The following is a 22,245-nucleotide window of genomic DNA, read 5'->3' as shown; positions in this document are numbered from 1 at the left end:
ATCTCTGTGTGGAGTTTGCATGTTCTCCTCGTGCATGCGTGGGTTTTCTCCGGGTACTCCGGTTTCCTCCCACATTCCAAAAACATGCTAGGTTAATTGGCCACTCCAAATTGTCCATAGGTATGAATGTGAGTGTGAATGGTTGTTTGTCTATATGTGCCCTGTGATTGGCTGGCGACCAGTCCAGGGTGTACCCCGCCTCTTGCCCGAAGACAGCTGGGATAGGCTACAGCACCCCCCGCGACCCTCGTGAGGAAAAAGCGGTAGAAAATGAATGAATGAATGAATAAATACATTTAATACATTTTAATAAATAAAAGCAAAGCACAAACGATTTTATCTTCAAAACTTTTATTCAAATTCAGAGCAAAACAATGACATAAGTATTGAGTGTGGCTTTACCTGCAGGTGCTGCTGCTGGGGGGTAGGGTGCTTGGGGGGGTAGGGTACTGGGGGGGTGGCTTGGCTTGGCTTGGCGCCTGGTGACGTATTGCTGCCCTTCAGGGAAGGCAGTAGGTTGTATAGTTATCTCCTGATTGGGCAAAATCACTACCCTGAAACCACACAACCTACTACCTCACCCCGTACGAACACCAGGAAGTCTTCTTCTCCGGTAATGTCACATGACCACAAACTAGGCCCAACACAATCACTTAGAAAACAAAACAGCAGAGGCAACGTGTTTGTCTGCGGTAACAAAGCAGTGCTACTCTGAAAGGTCACAGAGTGCAAACGTTGATCAAGGTGTAGTTGCGCTCATCCACCACGGTGGGGTGCTACAGGGTAAGAAGACATTCCAGCCGCTTCAGGAAAGACAGTAAGTTGTATAGTTATCTGACAGGAAGGGTGTGACCCTAAAACTATACAACTTACTACCTCACCCCAAAGGACAGTCTAAGACTCCAATGCCGGACCAAAGATCCACGTAGACGTCCTCTGAAGACCAAAAAAAAAAAACAAAAACAATTGATATCAAATTCATGTCATCCTGAGCATTTGGCATCATCTAACACAAGAATACGACATTCGGACATCATTGATAGGTCAGAAAAGTAGAAAAAGCATAATATGTCTCCTTTAAAGACCGTTTTAGGGATCTACTGTAAAAATAATGACAACAAAAATTCAAGTCAAAGATCCTTTCAAGACAGGAGAGCTCTGCAGCTTACAAGGACCTCCAGAAAAAAAACACACGTCAAAGATCCTCCAATCAGGATTCGGGAACCCATGGCTTGCGAGGCATATGTGGCTGTTTTGATGTCTGCCTGTTTTAATTAAGTAAATAGTCAGCAGGGGACACCCGTAGCAGTAATGAATGAAAAAAACATTCACAGATGGCCAATTTGTCAAAAAACTCAAGATTTAATGTGGCGAATGAACTTTTTGCCGACGTTTCGGATGAAGACAAGATAATCCAAGGAATAAAAGACATCCCTCTGTCAGCAAGAACTGTTCTACCATCGCAGCATCATGGTGGAAAACCAAGTGGAGGAAACACAAGTGAAGGACATAGCTGCAGCGCTATATTTTACACACGTCAACCATGCAGCATCAAAAGTCATTTTTATGGTCATATTAGCTTCACTATAACATTATTAAAAAGAATACATAAACTTACTATAGTCTAAAATTGTTGGTGTTGCCTAAAAATGCACGCATTTATTTGTATTCAGTGGTAAAAAAAAAATATATATATATATATACATTTTTAAACATTTCGCTTTCATGGCTCTCCATAAAGGTTCCTGACCCCTGCTCGATATGATGGTTGCTGTTTTTAGGCACCAACCGCAAAAACTTCCATATGACAAAAGCCCATCCATCCATTTTCTATGCCACTTATCCGCACTAGTGTCATGTGGGTATGCTGGAGCCTACCCCAGCTGACTTTGAACGAGAGGCGGGGTACAGCCTGGACTGGTTACCAGAGCACATAGTATAGAAAAACAACCATTCTCCACAAACAACTCCACACAGAGATGTCCAAGCAGAGAATCGAACCCAGATCTACTTGATCTCCTGACTGTGTGGCCAACATGCTAACCACTCTCGTCCAAGTATGAGTTTTATATTACACTATATATTTTATAATGTCATTTTTGACTTGCTGGCCGCGACCCATCCAGAATGGATCCATGTCCCACATTTAGGTCCCGACCCACCATTTGAGAACCCACCAAAGATCCTCAATTTACCTGGGGGCCACTGGAACTAGGGTCTGGGTGAGACTGGGCCGCATCAGGTTTAAAAAAAAAAAAAAAAAAAAACAGAAAAAAAAAACAGAAAAATGAATAAACTTTGCTTTGGTTCCGATTTTCTACAAGAAATGCTCTGATAAAACATTCCACTGTTCTCAAATATCTTAAATTTTATTTTTCTACACAAAATAAGATGAAAAATAAATAAACAAATCAAGAATAAAGAAAATCAATCAATCAGTAAAAAATAAATATAATAATAATAATAATAAAACGGCAAATAATAAACACTTAAGAAACCACATATAGTTGGTGGGTAGACAAATTATTTTTTTCAGATTAAAATGAACAAAGCATTATTAGAGCCCTGTAGACATGACAAAACACGACTATAGTCACATTTATACTTTTTTTATTTACAACATATTGCGCAACTGCAGGGTCTTGAGACACATGCTAACTCGCAAACTAGAGAGCTAGCGACCTAAACGGTAGCCTTCAAGTTATTTCCTTTAAACTTAAATAGCCAAAAACTTACCACTTCCACACGGATAGGGAGGATAACTATTAACAGTTATTTAACCTTTAACATGAACATTAATCAAACGTAATAATTTTTCTGGGTACATGATACCATACAGCATCCATATCAAACTTGCGTGGGCCGCACTAACATTAAACTTTCATATCAAGGCGGGGGCCTCAAACTAGTGTCCTGTGTGCCACATTTGGCCCACGGGCCGCGTGTTTGAGACCCCTGCTCTTATATGACAGGAATGATCCTCCCTCTGAGTGGGTATGGTTCATTCCCATATAAAGTAAGTCAAGTCAAGCCACTTGCTATCATCAACACACATTAAGGCATGCATGCAGACTGGAAGCTAAAAACACTTGTATGCTATAAAGAGTCCCAGCAGGGATTCTTAGACGTGTGCATGCTCAGCAAGAAGCTCAAACGTCAAAGTGGAGATCGGGCTCGGGCCTTGCAAACATATGGACATAGACGTAAAAGCACAAGTCCATCACAAGAGACGGGAAAAGGCACTTTGATTCAATCACACTTAAATAGTCTTAAGTGCTGCAGATCAATAAAAAGTCTCAGAGCAGCGATAGCCCTGACAAAGTGCTCTAACCTTGTCATGTGATCTATGGGCTTCACTGTCCTAACCTTGTCATGTGATCTGCAAGAATCACTGTCCATTGTATGGACGCCTGTATTGCACATGGAGACTGTGTGCAATGCACCATCATGAACACGATTTACTGTGCAACATGTACAATATACCATTCATTCATTCATTCATTTTCTGCCGCTTATCCTCATGAGGGTCGCGGGGGGTGCTGGAGCCTACACCATATGAAACAACATTCACTAGCATTTCTTCAACAGCTATGCAGCCACTTTCAAGTTTCATGTATGACTCAAATCCATCTCTCCTATCAACAGCGCTTCACTTTTTTTACACTTTAAAGTTAATGCATGATTCAAATTTGTTTATACACTTGTAACACAGTATGGTGCGACCCCCCCTCCCCCTAAATTACATGTTTGCATGTTTTTACTCTGGACTGTTAATAGTGGTTAACTTATTTTTACACTTGTGTGACAGCCACAATGCCGTTTAAAAAAAATGACTGTACACTTAATAAAAGGTTGGCCCCTTTCCTGATTTTTTATTTTTTGTCACACTTAATTGTTTCAGAACATGTAACTAATTTAATATAACTGAACACATGAACCACAAAAGGGTTAGGAAAAAAAGCCATTTCTAAAACGTTGGGACTCCAGCAAACCACAGTGAGAGCCATTCTCCATAAGTGGCAAAAACATGGAACAATGGGGAGCCTTCCCGGGACTGTCCAGCCAACCAAAATGACTCCAAAAGCACAGCAAGGACTCGTCCAAGCGGTCACAAAAGACCCCACAACAACATCCAAAGAACTGCAGGCCTCATTTCAGTTGATGTCAGCGTTCATGACTCCACCGTAAGAAAGAAACTGGGGGCAAAAATGGCCTGTGTGGTAGAGTTCCAAGACCAAAGCCACTGCTGAACAAAGAGTCTTGTCTCAAAACATCTTGATGATCCCCAAGACCTTGATGAGACAAAAGTTGAACTTTTTAGAAAGTGTGTCCCATCTATTTAAATCTAAATCTAGCGTAAAAGTAATGCCACATTTCAGAAAAAAAACATTATACCAACAGTAAAATATGGTGGTGGTAGTGTGATGGTCTTTTTTGCTGCTTCGGTACCTGGAAGACTTGCTGTGATAAATGGAACCATGAATTCTGCTGTCTACCAAAAAATCCTGAAGCAGAATGTCCGGCCGTGTGTTGGTCACCTCAAGCTGAAACCAACTTGGGTTCTGCAGCAGGACAATGATCCAAAACAAGCAAGTCCACCTATGAAGAAAAACTAAATGAAGACTTCAGAGTGGCCTAGTCAAAGTCCTGACCTGAATCCTATTGAGATGCTGTGACCTTAAAAAGGCGCTTCATGCTGGAAAAGCCTCCAATGTGGCCGAATGACAATAATTCAGAAAAGATGAGTGGGCCGGAATCCCTCCACAACGCTGTAAGAGACTCATTGCAAGTTAAAACAAACGCTTGATTGCAGTTGTTGCTGCTAAGGGTGGCCCACCCAGTTATCAGGTTTGATGTGCATGAACTAGTCACACAAAGAATTTGATCCAATTAAGAACGCTATAAATCGTCAGCTACTTCAGGATGTGGTTGCTGCTGTATCTGGGGCGACAGTCATGGGTCATCAGGGTAAACAACAGGGGGCTGAGAACACATCCCTGGAGTGAGCCCACTCTGACATACTGGGTTCTATTGCACAGGGAGGTCTTGAGGACCAGCGGCTCCAACTTGCATACCAGGTCCTGGGGGATGATCGTGTTGGATGCTGAGCTGAAGTCCAGGAACAACATCTGGAGGTGAGTGTTTCTCTTCTCCAGATGCTCCAGGCTCAGGTGTAGAGCAGTGGGGAAGGCGTCCTCAGTGGAGCGGTTTGGCTGGTATGCGAATTGGAATGGGTCGAGTAATCGGAGGAGTTTGGCGGTGATACAGTCCTTAACCACCCTCTTGAAGCATTTCATGATGGTGGATGTAAGTGCAATGGGCCGAAAGTCCTTTAGACATGTGATGGAGGATTTCTTGGGTACTGGAATTATTGTGGCAGACTTGAAACATGGGGGGACGACAGCCCGGGCCAGTGAGGTGTTGCGCGTTGGTGTACCTTGTTAGCATGTTTGCGGTACAGCAAGTCAAGTGCAGACAGAAGGAATCCGGCAGAAAGACGATGTGGGGCGTTTAGAAAGAACAGCGACTCAGCAGGCCCCCCCTTAGGGTGGTAGCAGTAGCACAGCAGGCATGAGCCATCTATTTATATATTTATATATTTATATATATATATCCCAAGACTGGAGGGGTGGGGAGGGTACAGCAGTGAGGGAGGAGGAAGCAGCACGGACAGGTCCTGTTACACATGTCATGGTGGGGGGTGCAGGGGGATTGAGCTCAGACAGGCTGACCTCTCAGTCACCTATACATGATGTAGAGAGCATTCAAGTCGTGCATGTAAATCAACAGGAGTCAATGTGGCATTCTATATGCAGCATGTACACGCACACACTTCATAATGTTATGTTAAAACATGTATACGTTTTACGAGTCTGCAGGAGCCTGCTGGAACAGATTGTTTGTATTTTAAAATGTATTATTATTATTTATTATTAATTTTTATTTCATGTTTAAATATATATATATATGTAGATATATTTATGTTTTACAATTAGGAGGAGCAACTTCTTTTTCCACTTGCATGACAGTCAAGAATATGAAAAAAACATTGCTATTACAGTTAATCCAGGTTTTATGGTGGCCACAGGTTGACCCTGAAACAGACTATTTTAGTTTGCAACAATTTTGTGTGTTTAAAAAAATGTGCTTATTGTTAGCAGGTTGGTCTCATTCGCTACCAAAGATGTATTTACAAGTTTTTTCAACCCGACCGCTCACTACCCAAAATACGTCTTTGACGTTTTTTGCGCGAGAAGAACAACGAGGTGATGATGCAACTCCACAAGAGAAGAGGTCATGTTTGGTCAAGTTTTAAGCCCCCAAAAAAGTGCATTTTATTACAACTTGGCATGCAACTCTGCCATAGAAATACAGACCTGATCAAAAGTTGAAGACCTCAAGCTATAAAAGCCAAAATCTGCTCCAAATGATAATTTTCTGTCAGGCATGCATACGGTCACGCCCTCTTGATGGCTCGCATTGTGGAGCTGCATAAGCAAAGCCTCCGGGACGCAGTAAGACAGTCATTCTACGTTTTTTTAAAAGATCCTGAGCATTACGGTATAAAAAAGTGGTAGACCCCATAAAGTTACACCTGCCCTGAGCCAGAGGATCCCTTTGGCTGTCCGTCAAGACACAGGGCGGTCCTCGACCTAAATTTAAGGCCTTTACTCTGGGCTCACACTAGATCCATCATGGTTCCGTCGCGGCCGCTGCCTGTTGTAGGCTCACAGCAGCTCCGTCCGGCTCAACTGTCGGCTGTACGGCAAAACAGAAAGAATCTCTTCAGGTTCTACCTTTTTTTTTCAGGCGGACTTCATAGACTCCGGATCACTAACAATAATAAACATTAAAAAATATAAGTTTTTGGACTTACCGTATTTTCCGCACTATAAGGCGCACCTAAAATCTGATTTTTTTTTAAAAAACTGACTATGCGCCTTATAATCCGGTGCGCCTTATATATGGATCCATATTGAGCCGCGACAGGTCTCGCAACTTACGGTAAGCAGCCACCGACTCCATTTTTCCCATAGAAGAAGAAGTGCGCTGTGCATACTGGGAAATATTAAACAACGATTCACTTTCATTTGTGCGTTTGTATAAAGACCCTGAAATGGCTCCTATTAAGAGACACGCTTACAACGCAGAGTTTAAACTCAAGGCGATCAGTCACGCAGTAGAACACGGAAATAGAGCAGCAGCAAGAGAGTTTAACATTAATGAATCGGTGGTGCGGAAGTGGAGGAAGCATGAGGATGAGCTGCGCCAAGTAAAGAAGACTAAACAAAGTTTCCGTGGCAATAAAGCGAGATGGCCACAGTTAGAGGACACACTTGAACAGTGGGTTGTTGAACAAAGAGCTTGTTTGTTATCTATTAATAAAGTTTGACTGACCTATCTGACTGTTTTGTTGACATTCCCTTTAGCGCGGCACCATCTAATGGTTGCATAACGTAACTACAGCCTCTACTGCAGCGCCTTATAATGCGGTGCGCCTTATGTATGGAAAAAGTTTTAAAATATATCATTCATTGAAGGTGCGCCTTATAACACGGTGCGCCGTATAGTGCAGAAAATACAGTACTCATTGTATGAAGTCAAAAAGCAAACACGACTATTGTTTACAAGAACTTCCTGTATACAAAGCTAATTATCGTATTGAACGTCTGCTTTCGCGAGCGCAGTTTCCGCAGCCAGAGTGTGTAACAATAGGAATTGTTATTGTTGTTTACGTTTGACACGAGTGATGGACCGGTGTTCAGAGTTCACGCATGTGGCCGTATTTGTGCAAGGTGACCGTCAGTGACAAATAAAGAGACCCACTGAGCAGTGGTAATGCTCAAACGCCCATTTTGTGTCGTCAGGAGACAAACCAAGACCAAACTGACAGTGCAGATGTACAAAAGGTAAAGTCTAGCTATTTTTCAACTAGTCTTAAGCATGCTCAGCTCCACCGACCGTCAAGCTCCGTCTGATGCTTGATATATATTTAACCCCCACCCCCCCATCGAGACAAATACCTCTACCGGAATGGGCTGCATGTGAACTTGAGACCCGACGTTGAAGTGGGCAGACTAGATGTGTCTGTAACCTTGAGGAGACCACTACCATCCTGTCTACGGCCCCCGCTGTCGTCAGAGCCGTCGCCATGGTTAGTTAGCGGCGACGTGGCCTGGGAGTGCGGTGCTAGCAAACCGCAGTGGCGAGCTATTGTGCAGCTTGGCAGCAGATATCAGCTTCGGCTGGGCGACGCTGCCAAAATCAAGCACAATATAAAAGCAATGTACCCTGATTTAGACATTTTCAGAATAAGCCCTCCTCCCGAGGCCCCCCCACCGCGTGCTGGATGGGGACGATGTTTGTGGCGTCACATCGTCTGTGCACTTGTGCCTACACGCGAGCGCTGTGTATCAGCGCCACGAGGCGTGATATGTTGCATGTTGCCCCACCATCTGCTCACGATAGGCTGAGGCTATATAGATATGCGCCCCAGAAACACACCGCCCCCACCAGCACACTTATACACAAAGCATTTACAATTTAACACAATATGGAGACGCCAACGACCAAATGAGGAAGCCAAAGGGGACATTCAGACCCGCAAATGAAGCCACTGACTGTCAGCCCCTCCAAGCGTCTTCCTGCTTGGAGGGGGGCTTTGCTATATTTTGCACCTAGAGTTGAAATCAGCTGTTGTGTGCAAAATGACTACAGACCACACACACAAACAAATTCACTTAGCACATTGTATCGTTATGTACACACATTGATGCCCGACTGAGGACGAGTGGCTTGTATTTCGGCCATATTTTAAAAATATTTATTAATTATATATTATATATTATATTTGATGATTTGGATAGAAATATGTATTTTTCACAATCGTGTTGGACTTAAAAATACAATTATTAAAAAAATCTTATTACAATATTCCCTAAAAATATATATTTTTTACAATTATTAATCACATATTCACAATTTTAGAGGATGATTTTGATTAAAAAAATGCAAAAAAAATTGTGTCTGACAACTGATAAAATAGTAATAATATCAAATGTGTTATTTTCTTTTTCTACTATTTTCAATATTATTATTATTATTACATTTTGTTCATATTTTACCTCATATTTCATTATCTTTACCTTTTACCTATGCGATATTAAATATTGTATTGAATATCTATGTTCATACCTGAGTATGAACTTTGGAGATTATTGCCCCCATAAATAGCAATAGCAATTTATTTTACATTCATTTAGTTTTTCTACTATTTTCAATATTATTATTATTACATTTTATTGATATTTTACCTCGTATTTCATTATCTTTATCTTTTACCTATGCAATAATAAATATTGTATTGAATATCTATGTTAAATGAGTATGAACAACTTTGGAAATTATTGCCCCCATAAATAGCAATAGCAATTTATTTTATATTCATTTAGCTTTTCTACTATTTTCAATATTATTTTTATTACATTTTGTTGATATTTTATCTCGTATTTCATTATCTTTATCTTTTACCGATGCAATATTAAATATTGTATTGAATATCTATGTTACCTGAGTATGAACAACTTTGGAGATTATTGCCCCCATAAATAGCAATAGCAATTTATTTTACATTAATTTAGTTTTTCTACTATTTTCAATATTATTATTATTACATTTTGTTGATATTTTACCTTGTATTTCATTATATTTATCTTTTACCTATGCAATATTAAATATTGTATTGAATATCTATGTTACCTGAGCATGAACAACTTTGGAGATTATTGCCCCCATAAATATCAATAAGATTTTTTTTACATTCATTTAGTTTTTCTACTATTTTCAATATATTAATTATAATTATATTATCAAGCTGCATTATTCTGTACACACACACTAACACACACATACACACGCCTCTTGATTAAACTCTGCCTGAACTCGGAGCAGCTGAGGTAAAATGAAAAAAATATCAGCAACATTTTCCAAAGAAACGCCACTATCTGAAATATTTAAGAGGCCAAGTCCTTCCTGGCAGCCATCTTTCTCTGTCTCACACACACATCACATTTCCTTTAAATAATAAAGAGCTGGTGTGAGGTTTTGAATATTTTTTTTTTTGCAAGAGACAGTCTTTGGAGTAGAAGTTGGGAGGATCTGACTAACATCTGCGCATGTAATCAAACGCCTGGCACTTAAAGCCCAGCTTGCTGGAGGCTGGAGGGGTGGGGCCTGAGGTTAGCGAGTGCACGCCGGGGGCCGAGGTTGCTAACACTGCAGTGTGTTGAGGCTCGGGTGGAGACAGGTACGCAAGCACCCACTTTTCCAGAGCAAGAAAAAGTCCAGAGGTCAAGTTTTTATGTGCACAATTTAGACACGGGATGGTCCGTGTTGCACCGCCCCCCCTCCCGCTCGTTTCTTTTTAAACATGCCCACTTGCTTTCTTCCTCCCTCTCGTCTCGCTGCCCGACTCCTTTGGCAGCGCCGCACAAAATGGCGACGCAAAGCTGTAAGGCAAGAGAGTGGAAACCATTTTCTCACAAGAGCGGAGTTGAGCTGCGCCTTGCGGATAATTAGTGTTGAAGATAGCATTTGTGTGTCCAATATTGTCGTTAGTTAGCTTGGTGGCACTTTCATAACAATAAAACACATTAGGTACTCACGTCAAGGGGCGGTGCCCACGGTTTCACAGCCTGGTGGCAGTGCTTGACGGACGTCACAACTTCCTAGAAGAACAAGAAGAGAGACAAAGAAGGTAAGGTATGGTAGATCATTGCTAGCTTACAGCGCTACAGTGCATCTACCACAAAACAGTGAAATTCAGTTCACTGAATTAACTTAGACTCTTCTACTTAGCTAGTGAGTTAACACCACACAATGTAGGCTGCTTAGAATTCAACAAAGTAAACAAAGGAGCAGCATTTGGAGTCTGTTTTCCGATGGTCTCTGTGTTGTTTTGTAAGCCGACTAACAAATATCCTACCAAGTGGTTATATGTCTTCTCCGCAGGCTGAGAATATAATTGGTTAGCTTGCCTTTCAGATAGGATGCTAACTGTTTGTGGAGACAGTAGTTGTGATGACCATGAAGGAGAAGGATCTCAACTCGCATAGACGAAATATCTCAATGTGCGTTGGCTGCCCTTAATGGGTGTCACAAGATTTCTCCTTCGGAAAAAAATGTCTGGCGAGCATTATTAGACCATATATAGTAAATGAATGAATAATATATATTTAGCCATGTCTGTTGTCGCCTACTAGCAGGCCGGAAGAGGTTTCACTCTCAGCACCTTTGATCCATTGAACAATGGCATCAAGGGAGTGAGCCCTTTCGTCAGTCATACAGTCTTTGTCTGGGTCTGTACATACAAAGTACAGAAGGCTGTAACGTTGTGGAAATTAAATTGTGTATTAAAATGTATTGTCATATAATGTTTTCTTGTATTTAAGAGAATGTTACAATCTTGACTCGTCCAAGTCTAGTGTATTATCTCGTGACACCCTTACTCAAACCTGTGGGGTGCAGGTGTGGCGTTCAAGTGTGCAAGTGTGACATACAAAAACCATTGACATTTTGCCCAAACCAGACACCAACAAAACGTACGAAAGACACACTTTGGCCACACGGAAAATGCACAAAGATGTAAAAGTGCTTAAGTTTGTCTGCACACCTGAAAAAAGTGCCCGCCCAGTTTGTTTGACCCAACAAAAAACCTCTGTGGCCAGTCAGTCTATAGCTCAAAAATCTGCACGCTTCTTGCATTTTTTTTTGCATGAGCCAATGTAGACAATGATATAAACAATTTAAGGCTGCATGGTTAGGGTTTGGGTTAGGGTTTTAAGTAGGGGTAGGGGTATGGTTACTCCAAACCTCCACAGATTTTGCTGCATGCCTCCTTCCTCCAAATTTGGGTTACAAGGGCTGGGAGTTAATGGTACTAGGATTGGGGTCAGGGGGGGTTAGGATTAAGTTTCGGGCTCGGATTGTTTCTTACGGTGCTACAGACAATCTCTAAAGACCACACCTAAATATCAAGAGGATGCTTCCCCTGAAATACCTCACCTATCTTGGAGTAATAGCAGACCTCCGACATTAGCTACAAGTTAATGACTTGCCTATTGAGAACCCTGTAAGCTAAGTCGCTTAAGATTTCAAGATCCGAATAAGGGGTATCCCGGACAAACATCAACCAATATTCCATATGCGTGAACCTGACCAAGACCAGAACCACTGCAAATTAATGAGCAAGATGTCTACCAGGACCAAAATGTAGATGCACTAAGAAACAAGGAACCAGGAACGAAGATCAGCCTATGTGTTCACGTACAATATTCAGTATGCGTGAACCTTACCTGAAAAAAATAATTTGTCTACCCACCAACTATATGTGGTTTCTTAAGTTTTTATTATTTGCCGTTTTATTATTATATTTATTTATTACTGATTGATTGATTTTCTTTATTCTTGATTAGTTTATTTATTTTCCATCTTATTTTGTGCAGAAAAATAAAAATTAAGATATTTGAGAACAGTGGAATGTTTCATCAGAGCTTTTATTGTGGAAAATCGGAACCAAAGCACTGAAAAAGTTTGTATATTTTTCTGTTTTTAATAAATGCGTTTTTTTTTTGTTGGGAAAACCTGATGCGGCCCAGTCTCACCCAGACCCTAGCTCCAGTGGCCCCCAGGTAAATTGAGTTTGAGACCCCTGGGTTATGTAGTCTTTTCCAAACCCTAACCCTTCGCCCTAACCCCAATCCTAACCCCTAACTGTGGTATTTGCCTAAATGCCTAACTGTATGTGGTCTTTGCATGATGTGCTAACCTAACTGATTACATACGTGGTCTGTTACCCAATCCCCCTCCCCGATCGCACCATAGCATCCTCTCTAGCGCCCTATTAGCCAGTCCATGCTCGATGTTCCTGCTGCCATATTTCTCATAAGGCCCGGGTGTCACGTGCGTGGGCGAGGTGGCGTACATCACAAGCCGCTGCATGCACACATAGCACAACATGTTCCACTTCACATATCGAATAGGCTGCCTGTGACACGTGGATGTGTACGTGCACGTAGACACGTGCTTTGGCGACAAAGATAAAGAGTCCGAGCTGGGGGCTGCACGAGGAGAAGGAGGAGGAGGACACTGCCAATTAGAGGCCTTCACTCAGTAGGTGATAATTCCGTACAGGGATGCTAATTGCTGTGCGGGGCACAGCCTTTGCTGTGGACGCTTTTTTATATATTGTTTGGAACGTTTATAATTACAGTTCAGCGCCTTGGAGTGCCGCCAGCACATGTTTATAGACTCATGAGTAACCCAACTCCCGCGGCCCATGGAGACAGATTCATGTCCATGGCTGTGCACTCAATGCACTCTATGTACAACGCTGTGTGTCTCTCTGAGTGTGTGTGTGCACGCTTATGACTCGAGAAGCCTGGCCAAGTATGTCCAATGGCTCTTTAGGAAAACACAATACTTACGCAGTAAATAAGAAACATTATTCTAACTGGACTTAAGTGTGTTTGTGTGCACGCTAACAACTGGAGTCCCGCTTATGACTGAAAAAGCCTGGGCAAACCTATGCAATCCTATAGCGCAGGAGATACATGAAGACATTTTTTTTACCGGACTTTTACAAGTGACTCTACCATCTCTAATAGGCCTTGCTATAAAACAAGCAGTCCACAAGAGCACTCAGTTGGGCAACCACAATGCCAGCTAGCTAGCTTAGCCTCTAATTTTGTATCTTTGTATCCATTTTCTATCTAATGTTTGAGAAACAGGGCAGGAAACCAGTAAACTAAAAACCAGCAGGTTGCAGTAATGCTCAATTTGACACCATTAATTACCACTGGCATCGGATATTTGGAATTTCTGTTGATTTATATTGATAAGTCCTGGATTTGTTATTTGTAATCTGTAACAAATTTCAGACAAATTTGTTTTCTTTCGCAGCTCTTCTACTTCACTGTTTCCCTCCACCAACACTGTGGGTCGTGGGGGTGCTGGAGCCTATCCCAGCTGTCTTCGGGCGAGAGGCGGGGTACATCCTGGACTGGTCGCCAGCCAATCACAGGGCACATATAGACAAACAACCATTCACACTCACATTCATACCTATGGACATTTGGAGTGGCCAATTAACCTAGCATGTTTTTGGAATGTGGGAGGAAAACGGAGTACCCGGAGAAAATCCACGCATGCACGGGGAGAACATGCAAACTCTACACAGAGATGGCCGAGGGTGGAATTGAACTCGGGTCTCCTCGCTGTGAGGCTTGCGTGGTAACCACTTGGCCGCTGTGTAGCCCCTTTATTCCTCAAATAGTGAAAAATAACCTAAAAAATAATAATAATAAACTAAAAACATTTCAAATGTAAATAATAAAATAAAATAAAAAACTGAACAAAAATGCTTGTTTTTTTATTGAAAAAAATGTGCAACTTGCTCATTTTTTGACCCTTTGCATTGAGTTGTGGTCTCCTATAGAGCAGCTACACACAATAACCCACACAGAAAAGTGTCTAGATCTGAATCTGAATCTGCACCTTTTCCTGCTGTATTTCCTTTGATTTGTACTTCCTGCCAAAATGGTCTGTTTTCATTTATTCTACCCACAGCCAGCCTCCAGGCATGCCCACTCCGCTGTGATTGATTGATCACATGCCCAAAGTGCTTCCTAACTATGAACCATATAAGGAAGTGCCCCCCTCTGTGACATCACGAAGGGGCAGTTTTACCACGCCTTTTGAAACCAAGCGTTTTGAGCCATCCCAAACTTCTTTTTGAGACTTTGGCATCGTTTAACACGAGGATACAACATTCTAACTACATTTATAGATAGTGGCGTTTTACAGAAAAGTCAAGAACGCATATAATAGGTCCCCATTAAAAATAAGGTTTTTATGAAATAAACCTTTTCAAAAAAATATTTTTTCTTCAAAACATTTAAAACCTCACTAAAAAGCAGAAAACCCTGTCATTTCTCCCACTGAAAATTGTAAAAAAAAATAATAAAAAAATAAATTAAAATAATATAATATATATATATAATATATATACATTATATTATATATATAATATAATAGTGAAAAAATAGAAATATAGAATGTTTGAAATATTATGTATATATATATATACACATATATTCATATATATTATATATATTATATATATTATATATATAATATAATATTTATTTTAATATATTATATTTTAATATAATGTATATTTATATATATATATTTTATAACATATAATAAATGTATATTATAAAATATGTAAATATAATTCATATATATGTATATAAATATATATATGTAGTATATAAATATACATATATATATACATACATATATATATATATTAAACCTTACCGTAGTAGAACCATATAGTTATAGCACACATTGCTTGTTCATATGGTCATAGTTTTATCAATATAATTTATCAATATCAATATCAATGATTTTACATGATTGTAATTTTCATGTAAATGTAATGTGATGCTGCAAAAAATGCTTTAAACAACTTAAAATTGTTTAAAAGTGCAATATATCCCACCCCCCCCCCCACAAACTGGAATCAGTCAAGAGGTTTTTTAACCTTATTTCTGACAAGAGCGACGGCACTGTCGCGCACGCCGCTTGCAATCCTATCTCCTAGTCAAACAAATTTGGCTGACTCGGCAGTTATGCCGGGTCCAAAAAAGTGCCTTGGCAACAGCGGGAGCCAAAAGCTGTAGAAATATATGAGCAGTGGAAAGGAAAAGTTGAGTGGGCGCCACACAGTGTTATCTGGACCACGTTGTTGCCAGGCAGATACAGAGCTGACCAACACACACACAGTGTTATTAGTGGTCCATAAGCGGCAGAAAAACGAGTCAGATAATTTGACAAATGATCTTGAATGTGAGCTGGCGGTGCTCCAGCTGTGTAAGACGCTCATTGAGGCCCAAGCTGCCATGTGAAAGGTCTCCTTTCAGCTCAGCATGATGTCACCATGACATCATGTTGCTGTGCTTAAAATCATGTGTGACCGCGGCCCAGCTGACATTCGCATTAGCACAAAAAAGAAGGGGAGGGTTCGAGTACGGCAGCTACTCGACAGCGTGATGGACTTAATGACCTCTGAGGATGGCGGCGCAAACTTCGCTACAGGCAGGGTGGCGGGATCTGTCCTCATTGTGGCATTGTGTCGACGACAGAGGAACGCTCTCATCGTTGTAACACGCTTCCGTGAGAATGGAGTCGCAAACCGCATGAGAAGTTTGTCGATTTTGTTCCGAATTAAGGCCGCACTCACGCAGCTCTGCAGCAGCACCCCTAACTTTGGAGCTCATTTCAAGTCTCTTCTATTCTGCAAGTTGGTGGTGATCATTCATAACTGGCATGAGGAAACATATTCATCATGTGATACAAGCAAGGGTACAGTTGAGCCTTCATTAAAATTATTAGATTTTATTTTTATACATAATCTATAAAAATAAAATCTAATAATTTTAATTAATTAATTTAATTAATTAATTTTTTATTTATTAATTACTTATTTTATTTATTTCTATTTTTATTCATATATGATTTAAAAATTTTGCAAAGTGGTGTTTATCATTAGTAACCAGCCTCAGGAAATGTTGTATTAATCACATGACACATCTATATTGAGTATGTATATTGTGGACTTTTGTGTATTCATTACATTTTATATGTATATACTTGTATATCCTTATATAATATTAATACCATGTTATCGAATTTATATTTGTATGTTTTAAATTAGTTGAATACAAATTTGATTGATTATTATTAATAACTGGCAGGAGGAGCAATCACATTAATGACATGACTTGTCTACAGTGTGTACATGCATGTGCAACAGTACAAAATCGTATTACTGCAAAAATTTACTTTTGCACAAAATCCAAAAACAAAATTCCTACTTTGTCAATTTATTTTCTTTCTCATTGAAAGCCCAACAAAGTGTGAGGCAGAATTATTCTATATTGACTCACCCAATTCCAGACATTATTCGAAAGACAACCCCTTCAGCACTGTTCATTTTAGACAATTTTGCTTGGATCTTTCAAGGCACACAGATTATTGTGTTGAAACACATGGAACCTACTACCAAAAGACAGATTAGACTGCCGTCTTTCATCAGAAAAATAAGTTATTTCTACATATTTGCATTCTGTAGTAATCAGTAGTAGAACGTAGGTAAGTTTCAGCAAAATATCTGCTCCCGACTAAAATGCTTTTTGCAAAAATTTCCCCTTGACACAAATATTTTTTGCTTTTGTGACAGCCCAAATATCTAAACAGCTAAACTAACACGAACAATACAAAAAAGGGGTTGTTTGACATCAAAATAACAATTTATTTAGGAATATAACACCATGAACTAGTTACACTTTTGGAACTGAACTATATGTGTATGCATGTGCTTGAGCACATGTGCATGCGTTAAAATGTGTGATTTTTCCATTCAGAAGATCTCTGCCAAGCTCTTATTAAATGCACTTCTGCCACCTTGTGGCCGTCTTTATGGCTATTTTTGCTCTGAAGTGAATTCCAGTAGTGGAGAGTTGCGTCACCACCAAATACAGATAAATACGTTGTTGGGATTGGGGCTTCTTAATTACAAAAACATATAAATATATCTTTGGTATTGAATTAGTTAAGAAGCAAGAAAAAAGTTTTTTTGCCCACAATGATTGATTATTTATTTCTTATTAGAAGTGTGTTAAGGGTGCACACTGCTTACACTGCAACTTATATCATAATTATTTTGCATTCCCTTTTTCTATATAAGCAAGGTGGCAGTTATCATTTATAACTGGGAGGAGGTGTAATTGCAAAATCCTCATGGGCGCATGGGCAACACACTTCACTGGGACTTACTATGTAAGAAATGACACAAAATGTTATTATATTTCTGCAAGGTGTGTGTATATTTGAAGTAAGTATTTAAATACCCTTAACACTGACTTGTGTACAATGCTTTGTCCAGTACATTTTTGCACAGTAGATGCAGAATGAAGGTCCTTTGTTGTTGGAATCGTCAAATACACGTTTCAAGCCAAACACTACAGATATGCCGTGTGTTATATTACATAATTTGAATATCGTGCAATTATTTCAAAGCAGTAAGGGGTTAGTGCATTGCTTTTTTGTACCAAATTCTACCAGTAGGAATACAGTAGTAGCACAATAAATTTTACATAACTTTATATTAGCATCACCCGAGATATTGCATTCCACTTTTAAAAAGATTTGTGTGTATTATTTTTGAGATCAACAAAGAGCAAAATCCAACAAGAATTTTGTGGAAAACAACACAAAAACGTATGCGTGACATTACGTTGGGACTATTTTCCATCAACATGACGAGTCCTGCTGTAACACATGCCACAAATATGGCAGACACGCTCCAGGGAAAACACCACACGGAGGTGATAAGGAGTGTTTGGGGTGGGTTAGAACAAAGATTTTGAAGTCATCCATTGAAACATCTCCTGTAAAGTACAACTAAATGCAACAAAATGGCAAGAGAGCATGCGTTGGTGACCAGTACGAGGAGGCCGCAGTCTGTTGTGTTATTGTTATTGGCACATTGTACTTGTGGTTGAAAAGGTATCAGTCAAACAGGAGCATTATATTTACTGAATATTGTTTTATCGTTATTAAGACTGTATGCTCTCCTTGTATGCTAAGCATTGTCTGGAATTAGCCACATTATTATTCATGAAATATCACCTGAGAAGGAAACACACACATTTGTTATAGCCGTGGATGAATTGTAGCTGTTAAAAAGAGTGTGTTCTTCTTTTAAAATGTATTACACTTTATACCTTCACTTTTTTATTAACACAATAAATATTTGGGGTTCACATTAAAAATATTTTATGTTTTAAACATAATTATTGCTGGTAATGTAGGCTTTGACCAAATAATTTGTTTATTGGTTCGTGGTATTTAATTAAGAAAAAATAAAATATTTTTAAGTATAGCAAACGACCTATTACTCCACCACACACACACACACACACACACACACACACACACACACACACACACCTTAATATGCGAAATCAATTGTTTTGCTGGATTTTCTGAGAAACATAAAAATAAATTCTTTTTTAGGCCAAAAAAATGTAAAATAATTTTATGTAACACCAAACAAAAGTGTTTTCATTCAAATGAAAATAAAGTAAGATATTATGTTAATATATGTCACTTCCGGTACTGCAAGGTCATTTGAATGGCAACACATTATTAACCAGTTTAAAAAAGCTCCTTTTTGCACTTTTAATTACAGTTTAGCAGAGAAAAAGTTGCGTTTTTCTGCTTTTTTTGTCATCTTTTTCTTTTTCCATTAATTGAAACACATTTCTCTCCAAGTTCATCCTCAAGTTCAAGGTTACGAGCAAGTTCAAGTTCAAGTTCGGCAGCTCCTAACTTGCTTTTTTTTTAGCTTTTTAAAATGTTTTCTATGTTTTACTTAACTCTAAATTCCAAATATATTAAGTAGAACATTAAACAACAATAAAAAGGCGTGGGAAAGGCAAAAATTGAAGTGAAAGTATTAAGATTAGATTGAAAAAGATGACGTTTAACGCACAAACATGCGTGGGTGGACAGAAGCTTTTCATTTCGACCAACACGGGACTGTTTGGATGGGGATCAGGTAAACTGCTTCTCCATGAGAGACAAAACGCTGCAGCGTGGCGCCATCAAGGCCTGTGCCGTGCACCAAATAGCAGGCCTTGCCGGGAGGTGGGGAGGGAGGGAGTGGGGCTCATGGAAGTCAAAAGTCTGATTCCTGCTAATGTTGCTACTATGATATAAAATATCAGAAAATGGACAAAAATCGCATGTTATTGGTTGTTTTATGCAACGCTATTTTCCTATTTTTGTACGTAATTACAACGCAGCCCATGAAATGCGGCCAAAATTCGAGATAAGTCGCCGCTCCAACATTTTACAAGCCTTGGATGTGAGTAAATCGCACAAAAGAGCGCATATACGGACCCGTAAATCATCATGGCGGCACAAAGAGACAGGAAATGGCGAGATTCCACCACGAATGATCCAAGTGATGCTCGCCCTCGCTCACGAGCTTCGCTTAAACTACCCCAAAAAGCTCCAAATCCACAAAAGTAGCATGATTTTGGTCATTTGCCTCGCCGGGTGTGCCGCGTTACACTCAAGCTCTCTCTCCTGCTGTTTGCGCGTGCTCGGGCCGCACCGCTCGGAGAACAAGGCCTTGCCCTCCGGTCCTTCCGGCGAGTACATTCACGTAATCCAGAAAAGTTCCAGCTTTTGCGTGTGCTCGTTAAAGGCAGATGCTCGGGATGAAATGTGATGAAACAAAAAGCCAGGCGATGGTACTCACCCGTCTCGGAGGATGCGAGATTCGCTGAAGGCCTGGTTTCTCTCTCCTGTGTGTGCCCCCCCCCCACCCACTTCTCCCTTCTCTTCCCGGTTCCGGCCCGCAATCTCAGCTCTGGCCCTCGCTCCCTCCTCTGGCCGCGGTCTGAGCCCCCGAGTTCAAGTCGGGCCTGAAACAATAGGAGGCCATGAGGCTGCTAGTCCAGTAGCGCATGAGGAATATCAGCAAATAAGACTAAAAACGGATGCAAAGCAACATAGGACCCAGGTCTGGGTCCAGGTATGGTGCTCTTGACTTATGAATATTGAAGCTATCTGCATGCCGCTGGCTTGCAACCCTTGCTTCGTCATCTCTTGGCGAGATGTCTTCACTTCTTGAGTTGAAAAAAGTATTCAAGGCCTGCTATATACACAGACACACACACACACACACACACAAGCTCCACAACACACACAAAAGCCATCTGCTGCAAAATAATCACATTAAAAACTGCAATTACTAACATTTGCTACCCTTCATTGCTTTTGTTCGCAGTGCCAACCTGGAACGGCTCGGCTCGGCTCGACCCGCTGTGCCAGTCGAGAAGCAGCATGCAAGTAAGAGAACCAGGTCCGACCAGGTCAGCGGCTTTTACCAGAACCCTCCTCTTCTTTCAATCCAAAAAATAGTTTTTTTTTAGTCATGCAAAAAAAAAAGAATAAATTACATCTTTAAAAACAGCATAGTCCAAAGCGTGGAGAAATTTTAAAAATGGGTGCACAAAAAAAGTGTGAAAAGGCAACTTGTTGCAAGCTTTTTCTTGCAGCAAGTTGGAGGCAGAGGGTTAAAATCCAAAGCCTGTGGTGAGTGAAAAAAAAAGGGAAGAAAAGATCCGTCTGTGGAAGGGAGGGTGGGTGACGGCCGCGACGGCGGCGGCGGTGGCGGGGAGGCCCGGACTGACTGTAGAAATAGCAGCAGACTCCCCCCCACCTCTCCGGCCCCTTCCTCCCCCTCCACGCTTCTCTTCTCCCCCTAAGTCTCCCCCTTGCATGAGGCTGGAGCAGAAAGAGAGGCTGCAGAAGAAGTGCCAGAGAGAAAGAGAAAGAGGGGGAGGAGACAGACGCTGATGGTGAAATAGGAGGTGGGGCTTGCCTGGTGCACCATCCCAGAGGAAGAGAGAGAGCAAGAGAGAGAGAGAGAGAGAGAGAGACGGAGGCGGGTGTGCAGACGCAGTGCATGCCGGGACACCATCGTGCGGCATCCAAAGAAAAATGGAGGAACGCTGCAGGAGTTTGTGCACTACTTCCTGTTGGGAGTCCACACACACATGCACAGGAACAAGATAAGCTTCCAGTCAGTGTTTATTTCAGGAACATGTGGCCAGGAGGCTCCAAGATCCGAACCCCCACCCCCCACCCCCAACCCGACCTTGTGTGTCGCCGCCGTGATGGCTCGCAGCCATGCTGCTCTGCTGCAGCTGGCACAGAGTCAAAAAAGGCTGATAAGCATTTTTTTTTTTGCATTTTGGTGGAAAAGCAGAAAGGGTGGGGTGGGTGGTGGGGTAGTAGGAAGGGAGGCTGGGGGTGTTTCTTTTTTTCCCCCCTTAGACGAAAAACAGCTGCCTCGCTTCATGCACGTTCGCACTAAACATGCCTTCAGAATAAGAGCGGGACTTTGACTAGCACGTTAGCATGCTAACTGTCCGCCCCTCCCCCATCCCCATCCCTCCCCCTTCGAGCCGCCACCAGCGTTTTGGCTTTTTCCACTCCTGTGGCATGTTATACTGTAACGCTATTGTGCCACAACTCCACTGACTTTGGCTTCTTAGCTCGTAGTGCAATAACTTTTGTTTTTTTGAGTACGTGGGGGTGACA

At 40.9% G+C, this 22,245-nt stretch overlaps 1 long non-coding RNA gene across 3 annotated transcripts; it reads right to left on the bottom strand.

Annotated features, from left to right (window-relative positions):
• Positions 1 to 365: 365 nt before the first annotated feature.
• LOC131131076 (uncharacterized) lies at positions 366 to 21,494 on the bottom strand. 3 transcript variants are annotated; one of them, XR_013627585.1, is made up of 5 exons: positions 20,934 to 21,494; positions 20,396 to 20,561; positions 10,665 to 10,727; positions 882 to 936; positions 366 to 803 (listed from the first exon to the last, which is right to left on the bottom strand). It is a non-coding gene; the product is annotated as an uncharacterized LOC131131076 (long non-coding RNA). The 3 variants fall into 3 exon arrangements; XR_009130147.2 differs by having other exon boundaries at positions 366 to 936; positions 20,896 to 21,494; XR_013627584.1 differs by having other exon boundaries at positions 366 to 936.
• Positions 21,495 to 22,245: the final 751 nt, after the last annotated feature.

This window comes from Doryrhamphus excisus, linkage group LG1, assembly GCF_037039965.1.
Source record: "Doryrhamphus excisus strain RoL-2023G ecotype Guam linkage group LG1, RoL_Dexc_Guam_v1.1, whole genome shotgun sequence".
Classification (NCBI taxonomy): Eukaryota; Metazoa; Chordata; class Actinopteri; order Syngnathiformes; family Syngnathidae; genus Doryrhamphus; species Doryrhamphus excisus.
Note: the sequence above shows the minus strand (reverse complement) of the source record. Positions and strands in the feature narration are given on the sequence as shown.